Below are 14,096 nucleotides of genomic sequence, written 5' to 3'. Positions count from 1 at the left end.
GGTCAGGAGAGGACTGCTGTTGGCAGGTGGTTTGATACGCTCGGTTCCCAAGATGTGGGGCCACCGGGGATGCACAGGATCACTCAGGGCCAGCGGGAGTGGACAAAGAGGGGCAAGGCCTTTACCACAGTCTTCAAAGAAGGGGATGGGTGAGACAGGGTGAGCAGGCTGGGGATTGGCTGGTATGAACCATTTCAGTGGCTTTGGGGGCCTAAGGACGGTCTCGGGTTGTCTGGCACCTGGCCCTGGGGCAAAGAGGCAGGCGGAAAGTAGCTTGGAGTGTGACAGAGTCCACATGGGAGGTGGTGAGGGCAGAGGCTCTGGATGGTCTGGTTTACACGCCATAGGCACACTGAGGTCATTACTATCTCCAGGGACCAGCAGGCCCATGGAGGGCAGACCCTCCAGTGTCAACAAGGCCCAGCTGTCAAATCACTAGCATAAAAAGACACACCAGTACACCTGCCAGTCCACAGCAGGAATCATGGGAGCCCCACCCACCCAGGGGACTCCACTCTGCGAGCCTGCCCAGCTGCAGGGGCCAGGCACCACGCTGGAGGCTGGAGATGGACGGATAAATGAGAGGACGCGTCCCTGTCCTCACGCATTTCACTGTCTGGTCAGGAAATGCATGTACGGTCTCCGTGGGTTGGAGATAAATAAAAAGCCTTATTTGATGAGAGTGAATCGGGACAGCAAGAAAATCAGGGAGGGGACAGGATCTACAGGTGAAGGCTGAGTAAGAACGTTCTGGAGAGTAAGGCTTCGGTTGTATTGCAGGAGGAGGAACAGAGCAAGAAGGTGAGGGAAGTGCCCATGGACCTGCTGCGTCTGGGAACAGTGCAGACGGAGGCTCCAGGGTGACCGGGAAATGGGACACAAGGGGACGGGGGTGACGGGACGAAGGGCTGAGCCGTGGGGACGTGTGGCATAACCTGAGCAGCTACGCTTGCTGCTCGCTTTCTGTGTCATTTAAGCCTTGTTTCTAGTTTTGGAGGCAGCACTGACCCAGGAGGAGGGGACGGAGACACAGGTGCTGGAGATCATGGCGGGCAGGGGGCTGACGGTGGGGTGGGGAGGTAGGAGTCCTAGAAAGTCCCTCCTGCCAGCTCTGTGCAGTGTGTATCGGGGGCCAGTGGGCAAGCAGGAGGCTGCTGTTCTGGTTCAGCCCTAGAAGGAGAAGAGAACAGAAACTCTGGTAGAGAGAGGCGGGGTTTCTGGTGTGCAGCGGGTGGCCGGGTGACGCCCAGGTGTGGCAGGTGAAGGGGAAGTGAGAGAAGGTGCTGGGCCCCCTGGGGTGGGTAGCTGTGCGTGTATGGGGGGGAGGGGGCGCTCCTCCTGCCCTGAGGGCCAGTTTTCTGGAGAGGAGCCAGGTTTGGGGGAAGCTGGGAAGTCTCAGGACCTGGCTGAGGAGGCAAATAGGGCTGGCAGGTCTGGCTGAGAATCAAGTCTAGAATTTTCCATTCCTGGTTCTGCAACCACACAACAGATGTGGGCTTCTGGCTTTACAGGGGGGCTTGGATCCAGGAACACAGGAGGGGGGTGTGGCATGTAAGCCACGTGCCCGTGCGAACGTGGATTTGGTTACGGCCCCTTTCGTCCTCGTCCCAGGCTGCACGGGGAAACCTGGCTGCCAGGTGTCTCTCCGGCCCTCCTGGCAGGTCTGTAAGGTGGCTATTGCCACCCAGGGACCCCTAGAGCGAGACTTCTCTGCAGGAAGCCGGGAGATCACCCCCAGCTCGTTTTACATTTTCTTCCACAACAGGTGTGCATGTGTTGTGGTTATTGGCCCATAATTTCCTGCTCCGCCCTACTCCCCACCCACCCGGGGGGACTCTTTCCTCCAAGTGGCTGCTGTGGCTGCCATGAGGTTAGATCTCATCCTGCCATCTGAACCCTTTGGGGCTGAGTCCGTTGATGCAGGTAGCCTTTGCCTCTCTTATCAGGGATGGGCACCTTCTCTCTTGCTCCACCTTCGGTGTTGTCAGCCCAGCTGGCTCAGCACCAGGCCACCCTCTGGGGCCAGGCCCAGAGCCCACCCTGCTCTCCCCGATCTTGGGACAAGGGCCCCGGGGACTCAGCTAGTGCAAAATCCAAGGGGGCTCCACAAACTCAGTCATTAAAATCAATATTTGACTGATTAAAAAAATAATAATCAAAATAACTGCAAAAACATCCACGATAAGCAAAACATCAAAAAGTTTAACAAAGCCGGGATCTGATCCCGCACGTGCACGTGGTCTGCCTCCCCCTCTGCGCCCCAACTCCTCCCCGGCAGGTCCTGACTTTAGTTAAGAGATTGAGATTTTGTTCATCATGAAAATTTTGTACTGACTTTGATTTTTTGAATATTGAAAATTACTGATCATTTTTATTGATTTTTTGAGAGAGAAAGAGAGAGAGAAAAAGTACCAGTTTATCAGTCCACTTATTTATGCATTCATTGGTTGATTCTAGTATGTGCCCAGACCAGGGATAGAACCTGTAACCTTGGTGTATTAGGACAACGCTGTACCCAACTGAGATCCCAGCCAGGGCCTGAAAATTATTGATCCTGATGGCTGACTTTCTCACAGCCCCATTAAATTTCACGGGGGAGGCAAGTGCCTCTCTTGCCTGACCTAATTCCTTGCCCTGCCTAGGACTCAGCGGAGGAAGGCCACTGTTCTGGGTGCTGGACAAGTGTCTGCCCATGCTCCCTGGAGGCATGCCACCCCCTAGGTTTAGAGTAAAGGAGGTGGGGTTTTGGTGGGTGGGGGGAATGTCACGGGAAGCCTCACGGTGTTTGTGATTTGTGACAGAGCTTTCCAGTTTTGTACCAGCAGCTCAGATGCTGGCTGGTAATTTGTTCCTCCAAACATCTGGCAGCCGCTTGTGTTTGGAACCTCCCTGGTGCGCCAGCCAGGCTGTCTAGATGCCTGAGGAAATGAAGGGATATATCCTCAGCTGCACTTCCAGTTCCCTCCAGGAACCTCCCTGTAGGACCCTCGGAGTCTTCTCGCACTCACTGTGTCCACGGGCCCCCTTATCATCCTGTCCCTTCAACTGCGGGTACCAGAAGAGAATGTTCTTCCCTGGGCTAAAACATTGCACAGGTCAGTGCAATGGCCAGTTAGGGACAGTAGTAGCAACCCAAAGTGTAGTAGCTTGATATTAATGGAGATGCTGCACTTAAAATTTAAACACAGCAATGGTGAGCAAATGGAACCAGCCTCCTGTGCAGCATATATCAGGGGAGCCAAAGAGTCTGTTATACATTCTCCGTACGATGGCTCTAGTAGGCTTAGTTGTCTTCAACTTCATTAGAAACAATTTTGTTAGACCGTATTGCGACAGCTGTCATATCAGTGTGCATTAAAAAAATCAAAATTGGTGAATTTTTGTACAGCCATTTTAATGTTGAAGATGGAAGAAAACACGCAACATTTCCAGTGTATTAAGTTTTGTTATTTCAAGAAGGGTAACAACACAATTGAAATGCAAAAAATATATGTGCAGTGTATAGAGAAGGTGCTGTGACTGATCGAATGTGTCAAAAGTAGTTTGTGAAGTTTCTTGGTACTACTGACATTTTGGCCAAATCATTCTTTGGTGTGGGGCTACCTTATGCATTGGAAGATGTTTAGCAGCACCCCTGGCCTCTACCCCACTGGAAGCCAATAGCAGGAGACAGCCGACACACTCAAAATATCCAAATCAGTAACGTTATTGGTGAAAATGAAAAATGTGTCTTTTATTTTAAGGAATAAGACATAACAGACTTTTTGGCCAACCAATATTTCACAAAGAAATCAGCTATCCCTCTGCAGATCACTGGCAGGTATAAAAAAAATAACATAGAATCAGAGAGATAAAAGAGAAGAGGAAGCTAGAGAAAAGAAAGATTGAGCTATTTCTACATCACACCTGGCTGAGGTGTCTCTAATGAGAACAGATTTGAATTAAGACAAATAAAACTGTAAAATGGATGCATGTTGAATGTCTTATTGGATTCAAGTTAACTTGGCATAGTTCACTTTTTGGTGTGGTTACTTCATTCTCAACTAAACTTTCGATGTTTTTATGAAGCCCTAAGGAAAAGGATCCCCTAGGTTGTGGGCAGTCTGAGTTGATTGGCCTGACACTGAACGATGCCTTAAACATTCTAGTGCCCGTGCTGGGAGAACCAGGGAGTAAATTCATGCTGCGATGTGCACCTGAGCAAGCTTGTCCAGGGACTCACACCTGCCCCCTGCCAGCGGTCTCTGCTGGCTCTGGGCTCCAACTGTGTGTCGGGCCGTATGCAGGGCAGAGGATGAGAAGGGGGATAACCCTCCATCCTCGCCCGGGTCAGCTCGCAGTCCGCGGGGTGAGGCAGGCGTGCGCACCAGCACTGGCCCAATAACGGCAAGGTCGTGCAAGCTTTGTGCCAAGGACAGAGGGACCATCATGAAGACCTGACAGAATCTATGTTGGGTGAGTAGTCGGGGGTGATGGTGGTGCTGAAAAGCTTGGTAGAATTGAGCCGTCTGAACGGAATCTGGAAGGCATTATTGGGTGGGTAGCAGGGGCCACTCCGTGGCCTTGGAAGGGGAGTGACCCTCTCACACTAGTTGAATTCTCTGGGCTGGACAGTGCACAAGAACCCCCCAGGTGAGGAACTCCTGCCTTCAGACAGCTGTGAGCTCTCGGTGTGCAGGACTGAATGACAAGGGGACGGTAGGGGCTAGGCTGCTTCACAAAGGCCTTGCAGGCCTTGCTGAGGAGGCTTTCTCTTGCTTCTAAAGGCTCTCGGCCAAGAGGGCAACATGGAAACACGTGCGTCCGGACCACCAGGCAGTGGACCTCACACAGGAGTGCCTGGAGCGAGGACACCAGGAGGCTATGGCTCTCTGATCACCTCAAGGTCGAAGAGCTTGCTGTCTCCTAACTTGGGGCTCTGAGTCTCTAGGGTTATTCATTCACTCGAGGATCAATGAGACCCTCTTCTGCTCTGGCTTTCAGGAGAGGCTGAGGCCAGCTATGCAGCCGATCACTCTCCAACCATGGTTACGGTGTGCGCCCAGCTCTGTGCGGGCAGCATCAATGCGGACTCTCCCCCGTCTCTCCCACAACAGCTGGACAATGGGGCACCGTGGGAATGGAAGAGGGAACTGAGGCTCGGGGCTCAGTCACATGCAGGAAATGAACGGCCGTGGCATAAATCGGGTCTTCTGACTTTGAAGTTGCATGCTCTTTCCTTAGGCATACTTTGTCTGACAAGTTCCTTTCTTCCCTCCCTCCCTCCTTCCCTCATTTTCATTATTTTTCTGCTCATTCACCCATCACACATTCACTGAACAATGGGAGCCTCCACCTCAGTCCCCCAGGGTCATCTGCTACCTGATGAGACCCCTGTAGCCCGAGCTGAGTTCAGCGAACGCTGCTTGTGCGGCTTCCCTGTGGCTGACATCACTGAGCCCTGGGATCCCGTGATGGATGAGATAGGGTTCCTGCTCCGAAGACCTCTGTCTAATGCAAGGAACAGACGTGCGAACCAGAAATTACAGAAGGCCGAGATGAGTGTTAGGACCGGCTGTGCACATGCCTCTCGGGACCTCATCCCCCCACGCCATTCCAGAGATGACTTATTTCCACGCTAATTTCCAGCTCTGACCCCCCGTGCACCATGAGCTCAGAAGGCGAAGTCGGAACGGGCTGTGCTGGGCCAGCCGGCAGGTGTTAATGCCCGATCCGTCACTCAAGGTCTGTTTGTCAGAACTTCTAATTAAATAAGGGGGGAAACGGAAAAGTTTACACTTTAAGTCTTAATGCCCTATGAAATAATAATCAACCTTGCACAGAAAAATGCATTGGAAATTCCGGAGTTTTCCATGCGAACGTGTCATAGGATGCTTCCCAGATGTGTTCAGTGTCTTACCAGACGGAATAACGACACATTTCAAGAGAGCTGGGAAATATTTATATGAGGCAGTAAAGGTTTGATTCACTCATAAAAGAATTTAAGGCAGAGAAAATTAAAAAGTGTTGACATAGCATAGGAAAAAATAAGATGAACACTGAGGAGATCAGATAAAATGTCACCGCGGTTGTCTCTGGGAGGCTGAGTTATACATGGTACTTATTTCCCTTTCCAAATTTTTATGGATCTTCCAAAAATTCTGCAATGAGCATGTCTTAGTCATAGTTTTAGAAAATAAAGCTTACTTAAAAAAAAAACTCTCGGTGGCTTGAAGATTGAATTCTATCAGTGGGTGTTCAGACCTTTGCTTAAAGGAGCGCAGAATTGCTTAGTGTGACGCTCTTTTGCTTCTAAAGTGAAAATTAAATAGACAGACATGGCTTCACCCAAGCATCTAGCAAGGTGGGCTGAGGGACTGAGAGGCCAGCCTTCTGCACAAGAACCCCCTCCCCACACCACAGCACCTAAAAGTCCACTGGCAACTACGAGACTTCACAGAGACATCACATAGCTTAACCCAGTGGGTCGGAAGTGAGTGGCAGCTGTTATCCCAGATAATGATAATGAAATTAACAATGACCGATGTGTATTCTTACCTAATGCGGATCCATGCCAAGTTCTGTTGTGAGATTCTCACATGTTAATTTGTTTTGGTGAAGACTAGCTGAATGAACCCAGAGACAGGACTCAGAAACCTCTGGGTCTAGAAATTTCAATTCTCTGGGCTCAGGTCTCTCATCTGTAAAAGGCACAAAGTGTCATCCTCTGTCTTGAGTTCATGCAGGGAGGATGCAGAGGTGAAGTCAGATTGTAGGTGAACCAAACTTCCTCAGAGACTCATTCATTTATCCAAGACATGCTATGGTATATTAAGTCTAACTGTAATCTTAATAGAGACGGAGAGCCACAGTGTCTTACAGGCCAAGGCTCCTGTGTGGCTCCCCCTGAAGGGCGTGTCCCGTGCAGGGCCAATGAGAGACTTGTGGGAAGACCCTTCCGCAAAGCTGTGTTCACCTGGGGTCGCAGATGCAGCACAGACAGGGCGCACCTTGTAAAGTTCTTGTCTGAGTAGGAAGTGAGGCAGTGCTTGGTGATGCTGAGAGGGAAAAAGGCGACAGGGCCCCGACACCGTGGAACTGGGGGGCTCCAGCCCTGGAGCCCCCAATCACACCAGCTTCTGACCACTATAACTGCAAACAATCCGTTTTATCAGAAAAAATAAAAGGTGGATGAAAAGACACTAAAATATCCGCACTGAAGACAAGGTGATTTTCATTCCTGCGTTCATTTTCTTCCAGTATTTAAAAAAAAATGTTTCATAAAGGTTGTTTTCTACTTATAACAAGAAATAAAATGTAACTGCTCTCAAGGCTGTATGGTGGTCCCTTCCTTGGGAGCCCCTCCTGTTTCAGGTTTGGCCACCTGGGCCCAGGCTGCCTTGGGCTGGAGGGAGTTAGCAGGGTGCTCACCCTCCCACAAACTCTGTTCAGAGATCTGAGCTCTGCCTGGTCTTGCCCCGGCCCCCGCTTGCCACTCTTCCGTGCCCGTGTTTGCTCTGCCCTTCCCATCTCTAGCCAACCTTTGGTGTCTTGTATTTGGGCTCTTTGTACCTCTCTCCCCTGGGAGCTCCCAGGGATCCAGCAGCCCTGTCTGTGGAATGCATGCCTGGCAGACACCACAGACTGGCTCACACACACCAGCATCCCAACCACCTTCTCTCCTGCCTTCTCTTGTAGAGGCTGGAAGTTAAATGTTTTACTTCCCAGCTTCCTGTGAAGCTAGGAGTGTCTAAGTCACATGGCTATAACCAATCAGAAGCTGTCAGGGGAGCCAGGAGGGGCCTCATTCCCAGGAAGAAGAGCAAAACCTTGACTAGGTGACTTTGCTCTGTCCTCTTCTTCCTACCCTTGTCACTGAGGTTTGCCTGCAGGGCACACACAGTGGCCATCTTGTGTCCACAAGGTACCAGGTACAAGGAGAAAACCCAACACACCAGACTGACAGAGCATCCGGAGGGAGGACCTTCACCGTGCTTTTGTTCCCGCTTCACGGAAGAGAGCCGATCTTTCCCTTCATCCTGAACCTGGCCTCTGGGCCCTCGAACTCCCGGAGGAGTTCGGGGAGTGTCAGGCAAAGGAGCTTCTGTGAGAAGCACTCAAAGCAGAGGCCACTTGTTTCGTCCAGACGTCACACACACACACACGGGCAAGGCTCAGCTCTCATCTCTGCATCTTCTATCTATTTATCTTCCATCCCTCTGCCCATCGATTTATCTATCGTCCCCCCCATATCTACCTGTCTTCTCTCTACTCGCCTTTTCTGCTTCCACCCACCCATCTACTCATCCACAGATCCAATTTTCCATCTTCCGTAGACTTTGATTTCAGGAGTGAGAAGTTGAATGGTTCCTGTGCATTAACACATCTATGGGAATTTTCAAATACACTCAGACTTTCCCGTCAGACAGTAAGTTGGATCTGGCTGAAGGGGTTGAAATCAGGACGAGTTTTGCTAATTAGGCTACCTGGCAGATCTTTTCCATAAATTACATGAGTTGCATTGGAACCTCCAAGGTTGTGACAAAGTAGATTTAAAGCACTCACACGACACTCCAGAACCGCCGTCTGACGTGACAGCCACACGGGGCAGCTGACGCCTGAACTGTGGCCGGTCTGGGCTGAGATGCGCTGAGTGTAAAACACACACATTCTGAGGTTTCAGGTGGGTGCGAACTTTTGGGGGGGCACTGTCCAACTCACCACACCCATCTTTTTTCTTCCTTGCATCTTATGACTATTATACAGAATCTCTACTTTGTCGTCTGTGTTCTGGCTCCATGACAAGAACGTAAGCTCCAGAAGAGCAGGGATTTGAGCCTGTCTGTCCCTGACGTTGCTCCCCAGTGGGTCCCAGCGTGGAACTGAGGCGTCCTGGTCACGTGTGGGCTGGAGGACGGTGTGCTGATGGCCGCAATGGGCCCCTCTTGTGTCAGATACCTCCCAGCAAGCGGAGGATTTCCTCAGTCCCTGGAGCAGGGCCCTTGTGCCTGTGGGCACTGTTCCTGGAGAGCCAGTGACAGAGAATGCCCCAGGGAGGGGCACTGCCCCTGCCAGCCCAGCCCAGCTCAGCCCAGCCCAGCAGGCAGAGCTGCTGGTGCTCCTGCAGGGCACTGAATGACCTCCCTGCTTGTTGGCTCTGATCGAAAAGGGAAAGCAGGAAGCGCAATCGAGCAGGTGGGTGGGCGATTATTCATGGCTGTTGTTGTATCAGAGGGCTTGTTACTTGCTTTGACATTACTTTTGGAGTCTAAAAGAGCCATCAGGTCACATCAAAGGCCCTGCATACCTACTGAGCTGAGAAAGAAGACAAAAACTAAGCAGTAAGATATAAAGATGGGGGATAAGATCATCGGATTGCCCGTGGTCTGTAGGCCAGCCTCAGGGGCTTACTCTGAATCCATTTTCTGTGTTGTGTGAGTCCTGGTTGCGATCCAAACCTACACACAATTTTAAATCATGCTCGTGTTCCCTTAAAATGAGGCCCAGAGCATTTCCACATCATTAAAGACCAATAATAGTCACCACTCGTGGGTGCTTACACTGTGGCAGGCACCAGGCCGGCGCTCTGCCCCATTTAAGGCCTCTAATTTCCACCAATGCCGCATGCGGTACAGACAAAAGGCGATGGCTGAAGGGACAGGCTCTCAAGCAGGATGACCTGGTGTCAATCCCGGCTTTGTGGCCCCCAAGGCGCGTGACTTTGGGCAAGATGGGTGCATCACTTTCCCGAGGCTGCAACGACAGTAACGTATGGTCTGGCACCTCTGCTAGAAGTCTGAAACCAGGGCGTCCCTGCTGGAAGGTCTAGGAAGGTTCCTTCCTGCCTCATCCACCTTCTCGCGGATGCCGACCACTGTGGCATTCTGTAGCTTAGAGAGGCATCCCCCCAATGTCTGGGTTCACCTCACATAGACCTCCTCCCTGTTTGTGTGTCCCCGTGTCTTCATGTGGCCTCCAGAAGGACACCAGTCGTCGGACTTAGGGCTTGCCCTAATCCAGGACGACCCCATCATAACCAATTATATCTACAAACACCGTATTTCCAAATAAAGTCACGTTCTGACATTCCGGCTGGACAGGAATCTTGGAGGATACCATTCAGCCCAGGGCAGTGGGTAACCCCTCTGTGGCTCACCTTTCTCATTTGCCAGATACAGGGACTAGTGCCTGTCCTGTGGGGGCGGTGCCATCCTGGGATGCGTGTGTATCGGCGCACAGGCAGTTCACAACTGGCGGTTCAGACCGGGGCTGGCCTCCTGCTAGGGCCGTGTTTGTGGTAAGCAGGAGGCCATTGTTGGATCATCCCCCAGTCTAACCATAAGACTAAGGGATGCTCGGAGCCCTTCATGTGACAAAGCTGGAACTCTTTGTGTGCCCCCAAATTCCTGGGTTGAAACTAGTTCCCTGATGTGATAGGACTAGGAAGTGGGGGCCTTTGGGAGGTGGTTAGGTCAGAGGGTGGAACCCTCCTGAATGGGATTAGTGCCCCTAGGAGAGAGACCCCAGAGAGCTCCCTTGCCCCTTCTACTGCGTGAGGACACAGAAAAGGACTGTCTGTGAGCCGGGAAGCAGGTCCTCCCCCACGAGACACCCAGCCTACCAGCACCTTGATGTTGGCCTTCTTGCCTTCAGAACTGTGAGAAGTGCAGTTCTGTTGTTGATCAGCCTCACGGGCTGCGGTATTTGTCACAACAGCCCAATCAGAAACTGGACTACGACAGAAGCATCACCTTTTCACCAGGCTTGTCAGGAAGCAATCAAGAGAAGAGGCTTCATCAGCCAGGGCTGATGGGACTCCCCACACTAGTCACCAGCTGTGTGTGGCCTTGGGCCGGCCACTACAGCTCTCTTGAGCTCTGTCTGTGAGCTCTGACCCGGGCCCAACCACGCCCTTCTCGCGGGGCAGTTGTGAGCCAAAGCAAAGCTGCCAGGAGCTCTTTGCCCGCTAGGAAGCACGTAGGAATCACTCCTAAGTGACAGCTCTCATTATTTAGAATTGAATTGAGCCTGCTGAGTTGACACATCCATTTGTTTGTTTTAAAAATGCCCCTCATTGTTTTTCTTACTACAGGAGTCATTTATGTTCATTACAGGACCCTTAGAGCAATGAGGAGAGCAAGGGGAGGCATTAGTCACCTGTAACGTCAGCATCCGGGAATAAAATCGAACTACCTGTAGGAAAGCCCCTGTGCAGGTATGGGTGTAAATACGGACGTATGTAAAACGCATATTTCAGTGGGATGCTGCCCTCTTTCCTTAGCTGCACTCTGTGGGCGCCTCCCTCTTCCCACCAATGCATACTTCTTGTTGCATCGTGCGGCTGTGCTGCGGGGCACTGAGCCACGTCCTTATTGAGACATCGAGTGGCTTCCTAGCTTGTCTTCGGTTCATCTCGGTAACACGTCAGTGTCCACGCTGGTGCCAAGGGTCTGTGGGGGAGCGAGGGGCCTCTTCTGCATCCAGCCCCGTGGACACACAGGAGGGTGGGAATGTCATCAAGGATTCATTGTACAGCTTGTCACAGTTCCTGGAACATCCCCATGGCCTCCTCTTTGTGGGTCCCTGCTGAGTGTGGCAGAGGCCCTGCCCCGCAACCCACAGGGATGGCGCCGATGGACGGGGCACTGCTGGTCGCACTCTTCTGCGCCATGGCTGCTGCTCCAGCCTCCATCCACCAAGGGGCATAAACGGATCACTCAGTCTGTGCTTTGGGGGGGTCTCCCAACATTAGGGGAACTTGGGCGTTTGGAGAGATAACTCTAGAAGACACTCCTTAACCTTCCTTTCGCCCCTCACTGTGGCTTTCACCGTCTGCTTGCTTCAATAGCCTCAAGGCCTTTCCAGATGGGTCTTCTGTCTCCTTCAGCCCAGCCTCTGTGCCTGACACAGCGGGAGTGCAGAAGCACTGCCGGTGGGTCCAGGGAACGGAGCAGGGCGCACACATGGCGGAGTCCTAGGCAGAACTGCCTGCCTGGCTGGGGCCTTTTGGCCACTGTATATCTAAGACCCCTTATGCTTACCTGACATAATACAGATTGCAAAGGGGCAGCTTACACCTGTCACCTTGTAGGGTGGGCTGAGTTTAAATGTTAAGGATGTGGTTTTGCAATGAGAATGGTTTTCTGCATTCTGGTGGATTTCCTCATTCTGAGCCTGACAGAGAGTGCTCATTTGTGCACGTTAAATGAATGGACATGTTTGCCCAGACGTCCAGCTGGGCAGACTGCAAACCTCACAAGAGCAAGAGTCCCCCACCTGCCTTGGTCACCTCCTATCCCTGTCTTGCCGGAAGGGTCTCATCCTGAGGATTTGGTCCTGTTTAACTGGCAGCGCTGGCCTCATGCAGAGGTAGAATATGGGTTTTCTTAAAGGGTCAGAGATGAAAAATGTATCCTAACAGGACTTGACCCCTAGAAACTTCTGGAGTACGTGGGAGTCCACATTATAGCATTATCTCGGCATTTTGCTCACACCTTACCTGCAGCGTGCCCTCCTAATGCGCTGCATACCCCCAGCCTAGCGCTCAACAGAGCGTGTTTTCTAATTGCCAGTCTTCACCTGGCTCGTCCAGCACCTGCAGCAGGGTCCCTGCGCCCCCTTCTCCCTGCCTGTCCACGGGCATGGGGCCAGGGCCCGGATCCCAGCGAGAGTCCCCGTGGACATTCATGAATGAAGAGGCCACTGCCACCTGAGGTTCAGCTCTGCAGCCCGGTGTCCAGCTCACCTACCGGGGTCCCAGGAATAGCACCTGAGGAGCCAAGCCCTCAGGCCAGGGTCCCCCCACTGCATAGCTCCAGATGTCTCTGGGGACGGTCCCCCACTGCCCCCTGGCTGTTGTGTGGACGCTCTCCCTGGGAGAGCCTCAGGCCAGCCCTGCAGGGCGGGCTCAGTGCAGGGGTGCTGGACCCCGGGAACACTGGGTGTGGGGCACAGGGCCTGGTAGTGAGCATTCTTGGTGCAGTTTGAGGAATTCCCGGGAAGCCACACTAACTATGTAAACTGAGTCTGCGTGGAGACAAAATAGTCTAGGAAGGCAGAAACTTGTCTCATTTCTGAAACTCTGCAGCTGGGGAGAGGCTGGTGTTGGGGCAGATAAGAGGGAATTCTGGGGGAGTGTCTGGAATTCCAATTAGTTCTGGGTTTCTCAGGCTGGACCTCAGCGGCTCAGGGCTCACCCTGCTTTGAGATATTTGGCCAAAAGGGAGCTGACGTGAAGCTGATTATATACAGTTTTCCTGTGGGAACCAAGGGCTCAAAGATGGGTCTCCAGTGGGCTTATTGCTACCCTCTCGTCGGGCCTATGTTGGGAAACGGCAGGGCGTCTCCTGGGAAGACGCTGTGAAAGATACTCGGGAGTGTCTGGGGTGGGGGATGGGGCCGAGTATTTTGAAGTTATTTGGAAGGTTTGTAACATAAACAGACACAATTTCTGTCCACTGGGAGGACTCTGGCTGGCACAGGGACAGAGGAGCTGAACCGCGGAGATGCCTGGCAGGAAGGGTGGCAGCGGTTTGGGGAACCTGAGCAGCGGGTGTGCGGGGCTCTCCCAGAGTGGGGCGGGCAGCCTTTCTCTGCGAAGTGCCCGGAGAAAATGCCTCCCACTCTGGGTCCCTGCTTGACGCTGATCCCGGGGGCAAGCGCGGCTGCAGACCACACACACGTAGGGGTGTGGCTGTGTCCCAGGCCAGCGTGTTCCACAAAAGCCGGCGGTGGGCTGGCTCGGTCCCCAGGCAGCCTGTGCCTGCTGAGGCTGGAGAGACGGGGGTCCTAGCGACCACCTCCAGGAGGGGGTCCTGGGAATAAGTAATCCGTGTGAGTCTGACAGGGGCTCAGGTAAGACCAGATGCCCTCTGTGCCTCGGGCTCTGTGAGCACAGTGACTGAGAGTACAGTTCCAAGTGACAATGGCCTGGGCGTTCCAGGGACAGAGCAAGCGGCATCCATGGAACCCAGGAGCCCTGGGTGAGAGTCCTGGGGTACAGGACGGTTTTAGACCTCCAGATTCAGAGGGCGACTAGGGGCCCAGGCTCATGGGTGTCTCGAGGGGGAAGGGTGGAGAGCATGGCTTTGGGGGGCCTGGTCACCCGCCTGCCTGCC

At 52.7% G+C, this 14,096-nt stretch overlaps 1 long non-coding RNA gene across 1 annotated transcript; it reads left to right on the top strand.

Annotated features, from left to right (window-relative positions):
- The first annotated feature begins 560 nt into the window (after positions 1–560).
- On the top strand, positions 561–6,347 carry LOC123477872 (uncharacterized). Its single transcript, XR_006652888.3, has 3 exons — positions 561–801; positions 4,149–4,455; positions 4,767–6,347. It is a non-coding gene; the product is annotated as an uncharacterized lncRNA (long non-coding RNA).
- The last annotated feature ends 7,749 nt before the right edge of the window (positions 6,348–14,096 follow it).

The sequence above is a fragment of the Desmodus rotundus genome, chromosome 8 (assembly GCF_022682495.2).
Source record: "Desmodus rotundus isolate HL8 chromosome 8, HLdesRot8A.1, whole genome shotgun sequence".
In the NCBI taxonomy this organism is placed as follows: domain Eukaryota; kingdom Metazoa; phylum Chordata; class Mammalia; order Chiroptera; family Phyllostomidae; genus Desmodus; species Desmodus rotundus.
This window is presented reverse-complemented; position numbering and strand designations above follow the sequence as displayed.